The 19119-nt window shown below is 45.1% G+C and overlaps 1 long non-coding RNA gene across 2 annotated transcripts; it reads right to left on the bottom strand.

Moving 5' to 3' along the window:
• Nucleotides 1-4923: 4923 nt before the first annotated feature.
• LOC115032808 (uncharacterized) lies at nucleotides 4924-18815 on the bottom strand. 2 transcript variants are annotated; one of them, XR_003838472.1, is made up of 2 exons: nucleotides 16785-18815; nucleotides 4924-6415 (listed from the first exon to the last, which is right to left on the bottom strand). It is a non-coding gene; the product is annotated as an uncharacterized LOC115032808 (long non-coding RNA). The 2 variants fall into 2 exon arrangements; XR_003838473.1 differs by having other exon boundaries at nucleotides 18586-18815.
• Nucleotides 18816-19119: the final 304 nt, after the last annotated feature.

The raw sequence follows: 19119 nt of genomic DNA, 5'->3' as shown, positions 1-19119 counted from the left end.
ATTCACTTACTCAAGGATACAAAGTTGTCAGAGACACTAGGGCCAAGCTCTGAGATCTGGTTTTTAGAACCTATTGGACCAATGGAGCTGGGTTTGGAGAGAGAAATAATATATATATATAAAATACACACACACACACACACACACACACACACACACACGGAAACTGGAAACTCTCCAAGTCCTCAGTTGCCCTATTTTGTAAAACAGGAATGTATTTCACTCACAAATAGCCATGATGATCTGTTTAGCATGTAGGCCATGGTGGAAAAGGATAACTCCCTAACTTCGTTTTTTAATCCCTTATCTGAGGTATCCTTTAGGTTAGTGAAGCTTTGTGCAGGCTCTCCTTTTTTGCATAACCTCTCATGGAAGTTGTAACAGTGGCAAAGTGGAAAAGATTTATCTCCATCATTAGTTTAGTGCCAGGCAGACAATAAACATTTAATAGATACTACATTGTCGTCGTCATCATCATCATCATGATTGTTCCCTAGAATCATATCGAAACCCTCTATATGTCTATTTATAGTTTGCTTTTCACCCAAAGAGCACAAAGCATTCTCCCACACTCCCTCCACTATGTCATGGTGTGTGCTGGAGTGGGGGAGGGTAGGCAAAGATAACCTGGCACAGTGAAGTGTCTTTGTCATCCCACTTAAGAGCTTGATAGAATTCCCTCTGCTCTCCTTGTCCTTGCTCCCAGTGGTTCTCACCCATAAGCTCCTTCCCTCTGTGAGCTCTCTGGTTTTCTCCTCTGTACTGCTGGATCCCACTCCAACCTCCCCCAAAGAGTGGCAGGGTGGGGTGCGGGCTTTAAGGTTCCAAGTCACAGGTCTGGGATGCAGGGCTGTGAGGACAAGAGCCAAGCACACCAAACTAGCTTGAAAATTAGTTCTAGATTGAATTTCCTTTATTTGAGTTTCAGAGATTTTTTTTCCATGAACAAGTAAATTTACTGTTTCACATAATTAAAACTAAAGGATATACAGAGAAACACTGAAGCCAAAGTTATGACCTCAAGAACTCAGAAGTGAATTCTTGGCTTATTTAGAGTTACCTCCCTTGCTCAATTAGATTTTAAACTCCTCAAGGGCAGGACTGAAGCCTGTCTCATCTCCAACTCTCTCACAACAAAGCCAGGAAGGTCCCCCAAAAGCCAGGAATCCCATCTGTACAATCCCAAAAGAAATGACCAGAAAATTCTATAAATAGATATTTAGAAACAAACCAAAATGGGGTGCTTTTCCTGTCCTCGCCCCACTTTGAGAACCATCTCATCAGTTCATGTGACCTTTAGAAAAATATGAGGAAACAGGAGAAAGAGAAACAGTTCCGTTTCTGAGAAGGTAAGACTGACATCTGGGCTGATAAAGACAAAAGGCATTTGGGGGTCAGTAGAGTTAAAACAAACCCGGACCACTCGGCCTGTTTGATGATGACAAGAAACAGAAAATGGCCCAAGGCCCAAGGGGAGCGGCGGGCAGCTTAGTCAGCAGTACATCAATGGAGGATGCCCAATGGGACAGGGCCAGACCACCAGGCTCTATGGGAAAAGCCCTGCTAGTGTTACCTACTGAGTATTTCTAGCGCTCAGCCTCTCTCTCTCTCTCTCTCTCTCTCTCTCTCTCTCTCTCTCTCTCTCTCTCTCTCTCTGTCTCTCTCTCTCTCTCTGTCTCTCTCTCTGTCTCTCTCTGTCTCTGTGTGTGTGTGTGTGTGTGTGTGAAGAATGACAGCAGAGAGGATCATTGATTTGATGTGCATATTTTCTCATTACATTAATGAGATGAAATCCTAAGACCTTCAACAGTGGCTTATGTTGTGTCGTCATTAGCTCTTGTTTACTTCCTTTCTTAAGCTCTAACACTCATTGCCTACTAAGAATTTAATCACTGGTTGGATTGGACAGGGCAAGAAGAAAACACAAGTGTGTCAGAAACATGCTTCATTTCTAGGAAGGATATTTATTACCTTGGTGGGAGTCTTTTCATTGAAAATGGTTCCTTCACAAAGACCAGGGCTCACAACACCATCCTCTCTAAACTCAGAAATATTTACATAAAACACTTCAAGCCTTAAGCCAGGGATGGAGTTCCCACCAGTCCCCTCTCTTCCCAGGTCTTTCCAGGAAGCTAAGATCCTACCTTGCCTGCAGCCAGCTGCTGTGACTGCAGCTGCTTCAGTGAACATTAAAACAAGGAAATGTGTCCATTACTGCATCCTGCTCTGCTAGCACCTGGGGGATTCACTGGCTTAAAAAACAAAACAAAACAGTGCAGAGAATGTCCCCAGAACTCACACCTCACCTTTCCCCTGCTCCTTTGGCTCATTTCCACACCAAAACATGAATTTTGTTTGTTTTCAGTAGAGCCAAGCCCACTTTAAGAAAACATCGAACACCCATATCATATCCAGTTAAGTTTTCTGATATGGTACAAATCCTACCACCCCTTTCCTTTCTGAAGAGCCTCTCTCTTCTGGGGACCCTAAATAAGCACTAGTCAATGGAACGCCATGGAAACTGAGTGTATCTTTGGCATACCAGATCCTGTCACAAAAGCATAGAAAATGGACAGTTAGATAACACGACACCCAGACATGCAATGTATGAATTGCCCAAACTCTTGCTTTTATCAAAACTCATCCCATTCTTGATATATCTTCCAAGAAACAAACATTTCCCGTTATCCTTTCTTCACATCATCACAAAGACCCAGTTTGGCTCTTCTGTCGCTTTTTGTGTGTGTGCGTGTGCTGTTTTTGTTTGGTTTTGAGACAGAATCTCTTTATGTCTCCCTGGCTGTACTGGAACTTGCTATGTAGACCAGGCTGTCCCTGAACAGAGATCTGCCTGCCTCTGCCTCCTGAGCGCTGGGATCACAGATGTTGAGCCACCATACCAATTTGTTTGTCCCCTTTACCCTCAGGTCTGACTGCTAGCCTATAAATTCAGAGCCCACTTCCTGCTGGCCAGGCTGTTTGTAAACAAGGTTCTCCCTCCTAGGAAAAGCAACAACATTGAAATTGCTGTAAATTATCACCCTCAGCTCATCAGAATTTCACCTCTGCACCTCTCATTCAGGAAACCTTGGAGGAGGTTCTCCCAGCCCTCCACGCCCATGCCCACCCCTCCCCCATCCACTCCCACTCCCGGCTTTCTTTTTGGTAAATTGTTTCCAGATGTGGTATGCAGAACACTCTTTATTAAAAAATATCACACAGTAGCCCATGCTCCATAATTTCTTCTTCTGTCACCTTGTTCCAAAGATGAGACATCAAACCGGCAATCTTGGGAAAACAGAAGACACAAAGCTCTGTTGGCAATCGTTTGACGACTGCAGTGGCCTCACCTTCTCCGGCGGCGTTGCTGGTGGCCACCTTCCCCTGTCTTTTCCCAATGCACTTTACCGCACTGGGTCTGCCCATCTCCCTCACTGCATGCAAGCACCACAAAAGCAGGGGTCTTGGTTCTGTTCACAGAAGCACCTAAGGCTCTAGAACGTTTGTTAAGCGAAAGAATGAAACAATGTGTCTGTGTGTCAACTCCCACCTAATCCTGACCTCAGCTTTTCCGATAATGTTATACAGGTGGTTTTGTTACACGCAGATCCCATGCGAATCCACATTCTCTAGGCACCTTTCACCTCCTCTAACCCTTTTTTTATCTGCTACTATGCCCAAAGTTTATCTCTAATAACAAAGGCCTGCTGGTGGCTTTGCTGCAATTTCTGTTTGTTTTGTGTGTGTGTGTGTGTGTGTGTGTGTGTGTGTGTGTGTGTGTGTGTTCGTTAATCGATCACATTCCTAAAGATATTTCAGGTATGTCTCCAAGTTGTCCCTTCCCTTCTATTTTCCTGACCCTAGTCTACACAATTAGCACCTCAAATGGACTGCTAATTGGCTTCCCCACCAGGGGCTCTTTGGCTCTTCTTCCTCGCGGTTTTGATCTCAGCAGCCCTCTTCCAAATCACTCAGTGATCTCTTATAGCTCAGCCTTCTGACCAGTCAAACGGTCAGGGGTCAGGATTTGAAGAAATAGAAAGTGTTGCCTTGGCAAATAAGTGGCTGTTTGCAGGGTTGGAGGGAGGAGCTAGGGAGATCAGAACTGGCAGTCCACAATGGTAGAAATCCCTGCCAGGAAGACGTGAGGGCAGGTAGTCCTTGGGGGGGGGGGGGGTGGTACTCAAGGAAAACAACATTCCAGGAAATAGTTTGGTGACTCGGTAGAGGTTGCCATCCGAGGGGAGAGTGTAAAAAAGAGTGAAAAAAGAGTGTAGGGAAAAGTCGTAAGCTGTTGGCCAATTAATAACTGCCTAGTGGGTGCCCATTGTATTTCAGGAAGTTTGGAGATATTGAGGAGACAGCAGAAAACTTTGAGAATCTGGGAAAGCCCTGAAGACTAGTACAAGTTATGTCTAACCTCTGGTCACTTCTCCTAGTCCCACATTATCTCTCAGACTAAAAATATGAATCAATATAATGTCTTTTTAAGTGTATTCTTTGAGACTTTCATACAGATTTCAAACTTTTCATTAATTTTACTTTGTGTGTGTGTGTGTGTGTGTGTGTGTGTGTGTACATGCGTGCCACAGTGTGCGTGTGCAATAAGTCCAACGCTGACTTTTAACGGTCAGGTCTCTTCGAGGGAATCCATCTTGGGCTCAGTGTTAAGTAAGAGCCTCCTCCCACTCACCCGGCTTGCCAACTCCATCTCTAGGCTTTAAAACTAGCACTGTTGGCCAGATCAGTCAGCTCTGCATCAGCTCTCTCAAGTTAGGAAAAATCAAGGGAATGTTTCCTCTAAGCCAGGAATCAAAAAACTCAGTACATGTCTTAGAGAGCAAATATTTTAGCCTCGGATACTCTGCCACTGTCACTATAGCTCAAAAGCAGCCCGATGATAAGTGAACAAAGCAAAGCATGTCTGTGTGCCAATAAAACTTTATTTATAAAAGCAGGTAACAACAGACTTGGATGAAAGACTATAATTCACTGACCTTTTCTGTAGCCAATGTTTAGTTTTAATTGGGAGAGATAGTGCCAGAAACTATAAAGAAAATGGAATTCTTCTGTTGTGGAACAGCGCACTCAGGACGAGGTCCAGTTTTGGTTCCCACTCCTAAAGCACCCCCCACCCCCAAAGAGAGCATTTTAACTTTACAACAAGCTGTAGTGCATTAAAAAATCAAGCCAGAGTTCCTTGGTGCCTAAGATGAGAATCAGACCACTGGGCTCAGATTTCAGCTCTGAGGCAGGGGATTTAGCTCAGTTGGGAGAACATTTGCCTACCAAGCACAAGGGTGGATCTCCAAACCAAAAAAAAAAAAAAACTCCCACCAAGCTGACCAGTCACCTCTTCCTACCTCTGAGAAGTTGGGCAGGATTCTTCTCTCTGCGAACTTTTGTCTCTTCAAACTATGTTTTGAGAAGATAAAAATTATCTTCGTTATTGACCCAGTGAGATTCTGCCTACCAAGGATCCAGCACTAAGTAAGCACTCTCTAACTCTCAGTGGTCATGGCTGTATTACTATGACGTTTCCCAACAGGAGGCTATTCAGACAAGTTGTGAGAGCACCCCTTTCCTTATTTCACAGATTGAAAGCCAAGTGTTGCTCAAGTTAACCCTGTACTGGATAGACATTTTTTCCATGCCATTGCAGGAAGCCACAGTCACCCCGTAACCCAGCCTCTGTGCTTCCGGATGACTGCTGGTGAGTGGCTTTCTGAAGACTGTCATGCATAATGCATTATGTTTATGTCAGGTTGAAATTTTCCCATTGATTGGCCTCGAGCCTCCATCAAGGGCTTTGTCTCTAGAGGAAGTTGCTCTTACTTTCTCAGGATCCTGAACACAAAGCCGCATTCAGGGATGGCCTCTTCAAATCAGCCGCAGTGCGTTTTGTCTCCAATTACAACCAAGTTAAAATTCTGCTATACCCCTTAGACTTCCTGAGGTAGAGCTCGAGCGGCCTTATATGTTCAACACCAGCCTGCCTGGGGGATCTGAGGGCTGGGTCATGAGTAGCTCCTCCCACTTTTGGGGAGTTGGCACAGAGACTGGAGGAAAAGGATACTGGAACATTTGGGGACTTCAGTAACAGGATACTGTGACCAGAGTTAACTCAGTAACCTTTCAAAACGAAATATGTAATTCCATTAATCTCACTGTCTTGCATGTGATAAGAACACTACGGCTGAATCTCCCAACTGGAAGAGCTCCTCCAGACCTATCGTTCTGTATTAAAATGCATAGCAGAAACTTTGACTCTGTCAGGCAATGACCTCCTGAACCAGGGCGGGACTGTGTCTGCAGGTCAAGTCATTCTTCGACAGCACAGTAGCCTTTCTTGCCAGTTCAAAGAGTGATGAGTAGCACTTCAGGTCGTCTCCCGTCTATCAGACAATCCAGGCTGCTGTAAGTGTCAAGATCTTTGTTAGAAGTAATCAGCCACGGGGGCAAAGGCGGTAAACAGTAATTAATATGCAAATTTGCAAGGAAGTTGCCTCTAGGTTTGGAGGCTTCTTTGTTTGTTTGCTAGTTGTGGACAAACTGGGGTTTGCTGTAACCATAATTAGCAGGATAAATATAAAATTATGATGTTAATAGTTAGCTGGCATTTTAAAGACAGTAGTGTACCCCTGCTGGGTCTGAGACGTTGCAACTCCATGGGTGGGTGTCTTTAAAAATGATTTTGAAAAGCTGAAATGCCCATTTTAATTAAAAGGCAAACATTGAAATGGGATTTTTTTCACTTCAAAACTCAAACTCATAGTTACTGGGCAACAGATCATTCATGCATATATTAAAAAATTTTTGTTTTTATATCAGTCGGCCTTATTCTAATGGGAAAAAAGGGTTTTTTTTTTCCAATAGTGATAATGAAAAGTAGTATTTATTAAGCCCTCGGCACCTGTTATCACACTGATAACTGGCTCCTCAGTGCACATCTGAGACAGAGCAGCCCAAGCTGGCCTGCAGTTACTATGTTGTCCACGCTGGCCTTGAACTCTTGATCCTCTTGCCTTAGACCCTCAAGTGCTAATATTACAGGTCCACCTGGCTGCATTATGCCAGCAAGGAGACTACACAAGGCTATGGATACCTTGGCATCTTGAGATATACATACAATTCTGGATCTCCCCTTTAGCTGTCATTATCCTCCGAGCTCATATTTTGAAGACCCCATTTCTCTGTGTTTTTGGTTCGACCCTCTCTGACAAGCTACCAGTTAGCTGCTTTCAGTGAATGAAATACTAAGCCAGTGCCAGCTAAACCATGCCACTAGTTCTGAGAGCTGTCACGTCAATTGAAGGGCACAGAAGATTCAAAGTTCTGCTTCTCAGCTTAGCCTCGAGGTCTTAGTCTGGCAATGAAGATCTCAGACGGAGACCATCTATCTACTTTCACATTTTAATTTCTCATTCTACTCTCTTGCTATTCATCTCCCGTTACCGATGGCCAGGTGGGCAGTATTTGTTCTTTGGGGTGAAACGGAATAGGAAAAAAAGAAAAGTAAGGTTGGGGTGTTTCTTTTGGTTGGTTGGTTGGTTGGTTGGTTGGGTTGGGTTGGGTTGCATTGGTGGGGTTGGGTCTAATTCTCAGGTTGAGGCAGGAGGATCCTTTGAAGTCAGGACTCCAAAACCAGTCTGGGCAACACAATGACACCCTGTCTCCCCTATCCCTGAGGAAAAGCCCTGCTGGAAGTGGTGGTATACCGTTCACTGGGACAGTGCTTGCCTAGCATGAGTAAGACTGTAGAGTTTAACTCTATTAGCAAGCTTGTCGCTTTTAACTTCAGTCCTTGTCCCCACCCCCACCCCACCTCTGACACAATCTGGTATTTCCAAAATCTTGATAAGGTTTCTTCTGTCCTGCCCTGTGTCTCTTAGAAATCCTTTCCTTGTGAGGCCTAGAAGCTTCCCTTGGCCTCCCCAGCAGATGCTGGCCCGCCTGGACCCGCTGCTTCCCTGACACTTGCCTCATGCTATCAGACTGCAGAGTTGCTGTGGTTGTTGAGCATCTTCCCTTAGACTCGGCACTCTGAGGCTAGGAAAAGCCTTTCCCTTTATGCGGCTGTGTGCAGCACACCTACTTGACACTCGGGAGTTAGAGCTCCTTACAAGTGACCCGTGTCAGAGTTGCTGACAAAGTTAGGGGAGCTTTCAGCGACCAAATTAACAAGTCAGAGTGAAGGCCTGTGAATGAGAACATGGAAAAACTGAAGGAAAGTTATCCCAGGCTGGCCTTGAACTAGAAACTTCCACCTCCTCACAGCTCCAGGCTGGGAATAGCAGTAGTTGGGAGATTTAAGGTGAGGGCAGAGCTAGCTACACCCTCGGCCTTTGGGCAGACATTTTTGGGAGAAGGAAGTTGGTATCTATCTTATTCTTTTAGGAAACAATGAAATCATGGTGGCCCAAGAAGGCAATTTTCCCAGTGCTGCCACACCAGTCATTACAGGTCTTTAGGATCTTAACCCCAAGGGAGACTCATACATACAGAAGCCAAGCTAAGAGCTGTGAGCTCTCTTCTGATGTTGTCTAGAGCTCCAAGGTAGGAATGGGACAATGACCTGGAGACAGGGCAAGCCATCCTCATGGTTTTAGCAAGCCTTCAACATTCCCTCCTCTATCTGTAAGACCATGTCCCGTCAGTCACAGGAGATTGCCACAGCATCGTTGGCTTTCAAAGGACAGCAGACAGCCCTCAAACAGACTAAGCCTTCCTCTTCCCTCAGCAATGCCCCAGGTTGGCCATAAATTTGCTATTGCCAAGGAAGATGATCTTAGACTTCTGATTCTCCTCTACCAGCCTCCCGAGTGCTGGGATTACAGGCTTGCATTGCCTTACACAGTATTATCAGGGGCTGATGCTAGAATCCAGGGCTTTGTCCATACTAGCTAGGCAAGCACTCAGCCACCTGAGTGACAACACATACACACACACACACACAGAGCTCAACTTAGACGCTTTGTTTTCCAACTTTCTGTGCTTCTCTGTAGCCTTGGTGCAGAACCCTGAGCACAGCAGGGAAGGGGTGAAAGAGGGGAGTGAGATGGTCTTCGGTAACAGACATCTGCTTTTAAACTGCAGCCTGAGCTCTCTGTTATTTCACTACCCCATCCCTGTCCTTGTCCTGAAGCACAGGATTATTCTCATAAAGATATGGGATGCCAGATGGGTGGGGTGGGGCAGAGCAAGGATTGCAAGATCAAGGCCAGCCTGGGCTACACAGAGAGCCCCTTCTTCACTAAACAAACAAGACAAGCCCAACTAAAGACTATAGTGAATTTAGTCAGTCTACTTGGCAATAAATAAATAAACAAACATACTCACAGAATTATGCTCCTGAGAAATAACTGCTCATCCAGAAAAGTGCCCCCAACGTGCTATCAAAAATTACTGTAAAATCTGAAATTCTGCTCTCAATTAGTTTCCCTCTTCTCTATTACAGCTGATTAAATGGTTTGTAATAATCGCCACTTAATGTTCCATGAAGGGAAGGAAGGCAACCTGAGGATCAAGGGCTTTTACAAAGAGAGCTTCCACTGCCGCTCTAAGAACTCCCAGGTCCTCAGACTCCATGTGGTCCCAAGACAAGATGCCTGGGAATGCTATCTGCCCCAACCCCTCCCTCCGAGAGAGAGAGAGAGAGAGAGAGAGAGAGAGAGAGAGAGAGAGAGAGAGAGACTGGCACACACTCTGCATGCATTACTGTCAGCTCAGCTACAATGGCAGGGACTTGCATTAGAAGAGAAGGCAGCTGACATACTCCTGTGGGGCTGACACCTTGGGGACAGGAGAAGCACACAGTGCACTGAGTCTACATGTGTCTTGTACCTGAACATCCATGAAGACTGAGCAGGAGCCCAGGGGACTGGGGGACTATCAGTGATAGGGTGGGCTGTGGTAAACAGAGTAAAGAAGACCCCTGCTGCCCAGTCTCAGGTAGGTCAGAGAGGCTCCACAAAGAATCCAACCTCCATGCTTCCCAGTCACACCCCACCTTTAGGAGCTGGTGATTGGCCCTAAGATGCTCTCAACTGGATCAGAAGCGGGAGGGCGCTCGCAGGTGAGATTGGAAAGGACACAACTGAGCTTTGGGATATCCTGCTTCTGGACACATCTTTTGGTGACATTCAAGTGGATCAATTTATACTCTGTACCAGACTGGAGAGCAATCAGAGGTCATCAGGTTAGGATCATCTCCATTTGGTAAACACATGTTAAAGCTCTGTGGTGGCAGACATGGCGGTACATGCTATTAATCCCAGCACTCGGGATACAAGAGGGGATGGGGCAGGCGTACTGACAGGAGGATCTCTGAGTCTGGGGCCAGCTCAATCTGCATACTGAGATCCTGCCTCAAAGGTGGAGCAAGTTGTCATGGAGACAAGTTTATCCAATGAATTTTTTTAAAATTAAAAAAATCACTTATTGAAATTCTATAAATAGAGACAAAAATACAATCCTGGTGAAAACGAATTGATCCAAAACATTCTACATTCACTGAAAAGTGAATTATTTGTGAAAATTTCAAGTAAAAATCAAATTGATAAATGTTTTATTCAGCTAAATTTTCTTGCAGTAAATACTAAAATTGTAACTGAGTCTAGGCCGGATGGCACACACGTGTAAAACCAGCACTCAGGAGGTGGAGGTGGGAAGATCAGCTAAAGTCCAGCTTCAGCTAATTAGCAGGTTTGAGGCCAGCCTAGGCTACATGAGAATTTTTCTCAGAAAAAAATCTTTTTAATTCAATAGAATTATATTGAAAAATATATTCACAAGAAAAAGACCAAGTGACATATTAAACAGAGTATTAAATCACATTATTATATCAAGAATAATTAAAAAGAAAAAATGTCAGACATAATGACACATGTTCTTAATCCCAGAACTTAGGAGGTAGAGGCAGGTGGATATCTGTGAGTTCAAGGACAGCTTGGTATATAGGGTAAATTCGAGGACAACCAGACCTACATAGTGAGACCCTGTCTCAAACTGCCCCCACCCCACCCCCAAAAAATGTGATGATGTTGTTTTCCATTTTATATTATACGTATATTACATTTGTTTTGTATTTTTGAGACAGGGTGCAACATTGCACCAGCCATATATTACATATTTATGTGCGTATTTATCTATTGAGATAGGTTCTTGCTTTGCTGCCTAGGTTGGCTTTGAGCTCCTCTGAGTTCCAGCAACTTTCCTGCCTTCGCCACTGAGTACTGACATCATTACACCCTGCAACAGGGATTAACCCCAGGCTTTGCTCATAGATGAAGTCCTAACATTGAGTTCTACCGCTAGCCATATGATACATGATACATAACTATGTACTGTGGCATGTACACACACAGTCAAGTTACACAGAACAGCGGATGCATCAGCTAGCTTTGATAAGGTTATGGGGTGGGTAATAAGCATCCCCCACGCTGGACAAACTGTCTCTGGGCATGTCTATCAAATATAGAGCAGGGCTGGAGAAGTGGCTCAGTGGTTAGGAGCACAGGTTATTCTTGCAGAGGACAGGGTTCAATTCCCAGCACCACACAGTGGTTCACAACCATAAATAACTCCAGTTCCAGAAGATCTAACCCCTGAGGGCACCCAGCATGTACATAGTTCGTATAAATACATACAGGCAAGATACAAACACATTAAATTGAATACTTTTCTAATGATAATTGTAAAAGCATCATAGAGCTCCCATGCCTTGTGGAGAAGGAAGAAGAATGAGGGGTCCATGGCTCTGTCACTCCTGAGAGGATGGCTGCTTCCCACTGTCAGTACAGAATAAAGAAATTCATAGAACTCTCCCGTTCTTTAAAGACTTGAATGAAGCACCCTAAGTCCACCATTGTCCTGACAGGGGAAAACCCAGTCACAACTCCCTTCCATGATACCCTTTTTAGCCCGGCCTGCTTCGCATGATAATCTGCCCTCAACAGTTCAGACGGCTGAGCGCTGTTACACTCATTGAAATTTGTATACCAGGTGCCATACCACAGACAGAGCCTTAGCATGTTCTGGGGCTAATTCCTTAGGTTTTTGTTTTGTGATTTCTGGGAATCAAATGCACACAAGCCAAGTGTTCTACCTCTGCTACACCCCTGAAAAAACCTCCTGTGACTTCAGCCTCACATAAACCTGTCCAGACTTAGTGACCAGCGTAGCAGAAAGAACGTAAATGTTGAAACTGAACACCATCTCGGCTATGTTCGCTTGAAGATCAGAACTCCTCTGGTAGATGAGAATTGGCAGTAGACTGGATAATTGTTCTTTAAAATACAGTGGATAATGTCTGTTCCCATCTATAAGGAAGGAAACAATTTCCTTCAGGAACTAATTTTCCCCAGTGAAATGTTTTGATTGGCAACTTATACTCAAACCCTGAGCTTGGAAAGATATCAGGGGAGGAAAACTTGGAATCATAGCTAAATTTGAGATAATATGAATAGAAACATGAAGGGCTATTTAACGTGAGGCTGTCCACGACAAGCAACCGGTAACCCCAGGCTCCTTCTCTGCTGTGGCTATCCCAGGCACTTTAACAAAAGGAAACTCAGGCCACCCGATTGCCACCTTAGGAGTGAGACTTTGGAAAAGCCCTAGGTGGAGCATGAAACTCATGCAGACACACAGGTCCCCAACTTCAAAAGGCCCATACTTGATTTGATACCTTCCCTTGGCCATCTTGAACTTTACCAATGGGCTCCTTATTTTCATCTTGCACACCAGCCCTGCTTCTGGACCAGGATTGGTATTCTCTATGGCTGTCCATGGGTATGTTGGACAGACAAAGGGGAGAGACCCAAAGGGTCAGATGTATCAGGTGTAAGAATCCAGAGGGAATGCTTAACAAAAACTCACAGTGACTACAAAGGGCCTACCTCAATCTTCATGACAACACAGGATTTCCACACTCAAATCAATTGTATGCAACATTTAAGGTCAACCCAAACTTGTCTACACTAAACTAAAATAGAGCATAGATGATAGACAGATTAAAAAGAAGACAGACAAGTAGCAAAAGTCTGTGTAACTTGTCACACACAGCTGTGCTCAGTAAGTGGTGGGCCCTCTTCTGTCAGGACCATGCTTGGAGCAGCAATGAGAGAGTGCACGAGGATGATGCAGATGCTGAATGGATGCATACACAGGACTTTGGTTCTCCTTCCGTTCTTTCTTCCCAGGAGCACATCTCAGGATGTGCAGATTCTGAACCTCAGGATTGATTAGCTCTGATTTATAGATGTATTGCTCCTGCTGTGAGGACTATTGGAGCTTTCCCACCACTGCTAGAGCCAGACCAACAACAGAGTGCTCGCCGGAAAGTAGGTGGGGCACCTGTAACACAGGCAATCCCACTCTGAAGTCTTTATGGAGAAATGATTGTAACACAAATAGTAGCTGGGGCCTGTCTCTCTCTGAGCACCATCAGGATCATTTTCCCTTTGAGAATATCAAAGAGGAGAAAGAACTCCTTTCATTCCAAACATAAGGGAGGCCAAATACCCAGGTGTCTGGGACCCTAGGTCTAGCTATATCCATATGGTTATTGTGAAACCCATGTGCTTTCCCATCTGAGAGTGAACAGTCTTCCTCATAGACCATGCTTTCATGGCTCCCTGATACTTCTAGTGCAGTGGCTCTCAACCTTCCTCTGTGTGGCTCCCCCACCCTCCCAAAAGGGGTCATGGCTCACAGGTTGAAAACTGATGCTCTAGTGTATCAGCAAGGATAGACCTGACTGGAGCAGCAAGGTAATGAAGAAAATACAGACACGTAAAAAGGTTGGGATAGGATAGACCAGGCTCTCCGATGGAGAGAGCCCCACAAGCTATGTCTGAAAAGAGAGGCATGGCATTGCATACAGCTGAACAAGGAGGCCATTTAATCTCCATATGAGCATCTCTGTATAGGAGAGTCTTCAGGCTGCAAATATCTGTGGAGAGAAAGCTGTGGTGGATATTATCTGCACACCCTGCTGGCTTCTCCATCATTCCTCAGGGAAGGCTTTGCCATTTTCCCTTGGCTCTGAGACTATGGTCCCAGACTTGACCGTGCCCATGTCAAATAATACATATCCACTCAAAAGTTCATTCAGGGTGTACTCGAGTCCTCTCCTTCCCCTTCCCATGGCCTGGAAAGGAATAATGGGACATTCACACTTTTCTCTCTTTATGAGTTTTTATTTATTTGGTTGGTTGGATGGTTAGTTGTTTACTGTGTGTGTGTGTGTGTGTGTGTGTGTGTGTGTGTGTGTGTGTATGTGTGTAAATGTGGGAGTCAGAGGACCATCTGCTGGAGTCATGGGTTCTGGGCTCTTAATCAGGCTAAGTGTCACTGCCTTTACTCACTGAGTAATCTCCCTGGCCCACACATGCTTTCTAATGTCACTTCTAAAGTCACCTTGACATCATATTATCCAAGATAGGAAATGCTTAAGATAGGGACACTTGCCTTTGAGCCTTGATTTGGTGATATAAATAGACAAAGCAGGACATTTCTTGGACATTAGCCCCATGTTACAGTCTGGAAAACCTGAGAGAGGCTCACCAGCCTTGTTTTTTAGTTCTTATCCAGAGAGAAAATGTGGAAGGCAGAATTCTTTTTTGTGTGTTTGCGTTAGGGGTGGGTGGGTTGTGTTCTGGTTTTGAGACAAGGTCTCAGGCTGGATCCCAAACTAGCCTTGGAGTTTCTAGACAAGGGTGATCTTTAGCTCCTGCCCCTCCACTCCACACCTCCCAAGAGCTGGGATTACAGGTGCATGCCATCATGCTTGGCTCAAGGATTCTAAAATGACTCAGTGAGCCATACCTGTGAGGTGCTTCTAGCCAGCAGGATGTGGAAAATATGACATCACCCTTATGATTTAATGACATCACATGGGACTTTTCAGATGTACATAAGATTCCAAATCAGCTGATTAGAATGAAACACCCCCGCACCCCCCCCACACACACACACACACGAGGCTCATATATTTGAATACTTGGTCCCTAATTGGTGGAACTGTTTGGGAAGGATTAGGGGTGTGGCTTTGTTAGAGGAGGTGTGTCACTGGGAGTGGGCTTTGGGTTTCAAAAGCCCAGGAAAAAAGGATGATGTGATGGAGCACACCTTTAATCCCAGCACTTGGGAGGCAGGCACGGCGGGGGTGGGGGGTGGGGTAATCTCTGTGAGTTCAAGATCAGCTTGCTCCAAAGAGAGAGCTCCAGGACAGCTAGGGGGTGGGAGTGGGGGTGGAGGAGTACACAAAGAGAACCCTGTTAAAAACAACAAAACATAAAAACCCAACCTCACACCTGGTCCAGTCTTCCTCTCTCTGCCTCCAGCTTATGGATAAGGATATAAATTTATAGAGAGAAGCTCTCAGCTACTGCTCTAGCAACATGTCTCCCTGCCTGCTGCCGTGCTCCCTACCTTGATCACTCACCGTCTGAAACTGTCCCCTAGTGCTGTCTTTTATAAGTGGCCTTGGTCATGGTGTCTCTTCCCAGCAATCAATGACTATGACAGTTGACTTTAAATTAATCAAGAAAGATTATATGGGTAGTCTTGATCCAATCAGAACCCTTCAAAGGGACCATTGAGGATCAGGAATAATGAGGGGGGCAGGCCTGTTTTTTGTTTTGTTTTGTTTTGTTTTTTTGTTTGTTTGTTTGTTTGTTTGGTTGGTTGGTTAGTTGGTGTACTAGCTGGTTTTGTGTGTCAACTTGACACAAACTGGAGTTATCACAGAGAAAGGAGCCTCCCTTGAGGAAATGTTTCCATGAGATCCACCTGTAAGGCATTTTCTCAATTAGTGATGAAGTGGGGAGGGCCCATTGTGGGTGGTGCTATCCCAGGGCTAGTAGTCTTGGGTTCTACAAAAAAGCAAGCTGAGCAAGCCAGGGAAAGCAAGCCAGTAAGTAACATCCCTCCATAGCCTCTGCATCAGCTCCTGCTTCCTGACCTGCTTGAGTTCCAGTCCTGACTTCCTTTGGTGATGAACAGCAGTGTGGAAGTGTAAGCTGAATAAACCCTTTCCTCCCCAACTTGCTTCTTGGTCATGATGTTTTGTGCAGGAATAGAAACCCTGACTAAGACAGTTAGTTTGGTTTTTCCAACAGAGTTTCTTTGTGTAGCCTTGGCTGTACTGGAACTCATTCTGTAGACCAGGCTGGCCTCAAACTCAGATCCACTTGTCTTTGCTCCTGAGTGCATTAGAGGTGTGCACCACCACCACCTGTCAAAGTGATGTTTTTGAAGCAGCATGCTACCATAAATTCTACAGCTACAAGACAATGTGACTTTGAAGGAGGACTTGAGTCTCCAAGGAGACCCTGGCTGCTGACACCTTGGTTTCAGCTTAGTAGTGCTGCTTGCTACCTTCCAGGACTGATGTTCAGGTCATCTGCTGTTCAATGACAGAAAACTTAATAGAACCAATGCCTGCCTGCCATGGTGAACTGCCTGTAATCCCATAACTCAGAGGCTAAAGAAGAATGGCAATTTTGAAACCAGTATGGCCTACTGGAAAAGACCCTGTCTCAAAAAACCACCCCCACCCCCAAAAAGAGCTAAACAGGAAAGCTATACATAGTAAGAGCTAAACAAAAATGCCTACCAATCTGCCAGCGAAGGGGTGGGCTGGATAACATTTAAGTTATAGGTAACTGGAAATACACAGGTGGGAGGAGTCACAGCCTGGGCTTCTCTCCCTCCCAACAGGGAAACAGATGTGAGATGGGCAATAAAGGAAGCCTTTTCATGTGGGAAATGCAGCTTACCTCGCATGTAATCATCATCTCACGCACGTTCACAGCCCTCCTAGCTGCTTTGCCACTTAAGTCGGGCTTGTTATTGCAGAACAAAGAGAAAACAAACACAATTGGGAATCTGTTATCTTCCAGCATGTCTGTGTACAAGGGCCAGCCGCTCTGGCTCTCTTGCAGCATCTTCAATGGATAATCCTACTTAGTCTCTACTGCACCTTTCCTATCCAATGTGCCAACAGTCAACACATATGATAATCTTTCAGATAATTACAGCCAGCAGTCCTGGGCTCGCTGCAGAGCACTGCTGTGTCTACTCCGACATGTGGAAGCTTCGAAAACTCCTCAGTCATTTTTAGTATCTTATAAGATTACGTCGGCATGTAATTGAAAGAATTGACTTAAAGCAAGCTGTTGTTGATGCTTTAGTTCTTAGAAGGCTATGAGTCAACTTTGTCATCAACTGAACCTCATCCTCAATGCACTGGGGAGCTTGGCATTTGAAGGTATTCTGCTGTAAAACAAACTAGCTTTGAGTGGGATGTGTAGTTAGGCAACCCAGGACTTCTGTTTTGCTAATGTAGACTTTTATACATTAGGATTTCCCGAAAGGGAGAACAGCCAAGGACCAGCCTCGGCTTGGAGAGGGGTTCTGAGAGAAGGGGTGTCTGGGAGTGGTGAAACAAATAACTCGAAGTCAAATCCCGGTTCCAAGCTGATGTTCTGCTCTTGACATCTTTCCAGGTTGCGCTCCCCCCCCTTTCTGTTTGTGTGTGTGTGTGTTCTGCTCAAGACAACTTTTCAGACTGCTTTCTCTGTTCTGCTCTGCTCAGTCAGCTTTCTCTTGCTATTCTAATAACTCTCTGGATAGCTCCTCTCTTGCAGACCAAAAGCCCAGTTTTTTACTTACATATCGATCCAGTCATTACTCCAGATTCCCTTTTGATTATCCCATGAATCAGTATTCCATGACCCCATCCCCTTGATCTTAGAAAGAGACAGCAAGCACAAACAGACAATAAGATAGCTGGATAGAACACTGCCATGAAATTACCAATCCTATCACACCCGAGCCTGGACCTAAACTCCCTCTGTCCAAGGCTGACCTTGAACTCAGGAATCTATCTATCTTTGTATCTTTGACATGCTGACTCATAGTGAACCTATCTCTGTCCCTTTAGATCTATGAAGCTCCTTATACAATTCATATTACATCCTTATATTTTGTATAGTTGGGAAATTGTATCTTTTTGGACTCATGTTTTCATCATTCTTTCCCACAGCCTTAAGGCTGTCCTGAAGGTCACAGCGTTTTACTATTCTGATGAGACAAAGACATGTTCCGGCCTCCTGGCCTCAGGCTGTCTCAGATTATCATGAAGGCATTAACCTTGGCAGAGGGGACATATGTACACTACTATACAAACGTGCCTTACACACACAGCAACCATCAACACTCATGGAGGCTCACACCTTGCCAGTTGTTTCAGGAGCAGGAAATATCATACTGTCCCTTACACAGTCACCCAGACTAGGCAGAGAACTAGTCAAACTATACTCAGTTTATTTTCATAAAGTGACCACAATAACCCTGTCTGGTGTGTGTGTGTGTGTGTGTGTGTGTGTGTGTGTGATGGGGGGTCCCAGATGGGAAATGATGGAAAGCAGCCATATGAACACAGACACTGAAGGGGACCAGAGGGAAGGTGTGTCTACCAGGAAGGCTATGACTGCAAAGGATCCTGGGTAGGACATGGACAGAACTTTAAACCAGGGTGTTAAAGATAGAAATCTCAAATATTAGGAAAAATCTTACCTGTGGTGGGGAGTGGTGCTAGGAATTAAACCCAGGACCCCATACATGCTAAATCACACTCTTCCACAGACCTGTATCCCCAAGACCTGGGTCAAACTCCTATCCGCTCTTTGCTGGCAGGTCCAGGTGAGAGGAGAGAACCTGGTCCAGCCAGGTCTGTCCGGGGCTGAGCAGGATGGCAAGTGTCAGCGACCCAAAAGAAACACACCACACACTGGGCCAGGAGTCTTGTCAAAGCAGAAACTCACTTTATTAAACTAGGCACTTGGTTATATAGAGACAGCAAGGAGGTGGGGACAGGGGTAGGGGGTGAGATGCCTAGGGGTGTGGGGTGATCTCACTCGGCCTACAAGAAATTGACACATCAGCAATAGCTAGGCAGAGGCAGTCTCATTTAGGTCGGTAGGTCGTGCTGAGTCATTCTGAAGCAAATAACAGGTCTCGAAAATCGAGCCAAGCTCCTGTTTGTCCTCAAGGGCCAAATAGGACCCAACAGACTCCCACTGATAAAGTTCTTGGCATCCTATCTGTATC

Source organism: Mus caroli, unplaced genomic scaffold, assembly GCF_978045245.1.
Source record: "Mus caroli unplaced genomic scaffold, Mus_caroli_1 scaffold_14, whole genome shotgun sequence".
NCBI lineage: Eukaryota > Metazoa > Chordata > Mammalia > Rodentia > Muridae > Mus > Mus caroli.
The sequence above is the reverse complement of the archived record's forward strand: the minus strand, read 5'-3'. Positions and strand labels throughout refer to the sequence as shown.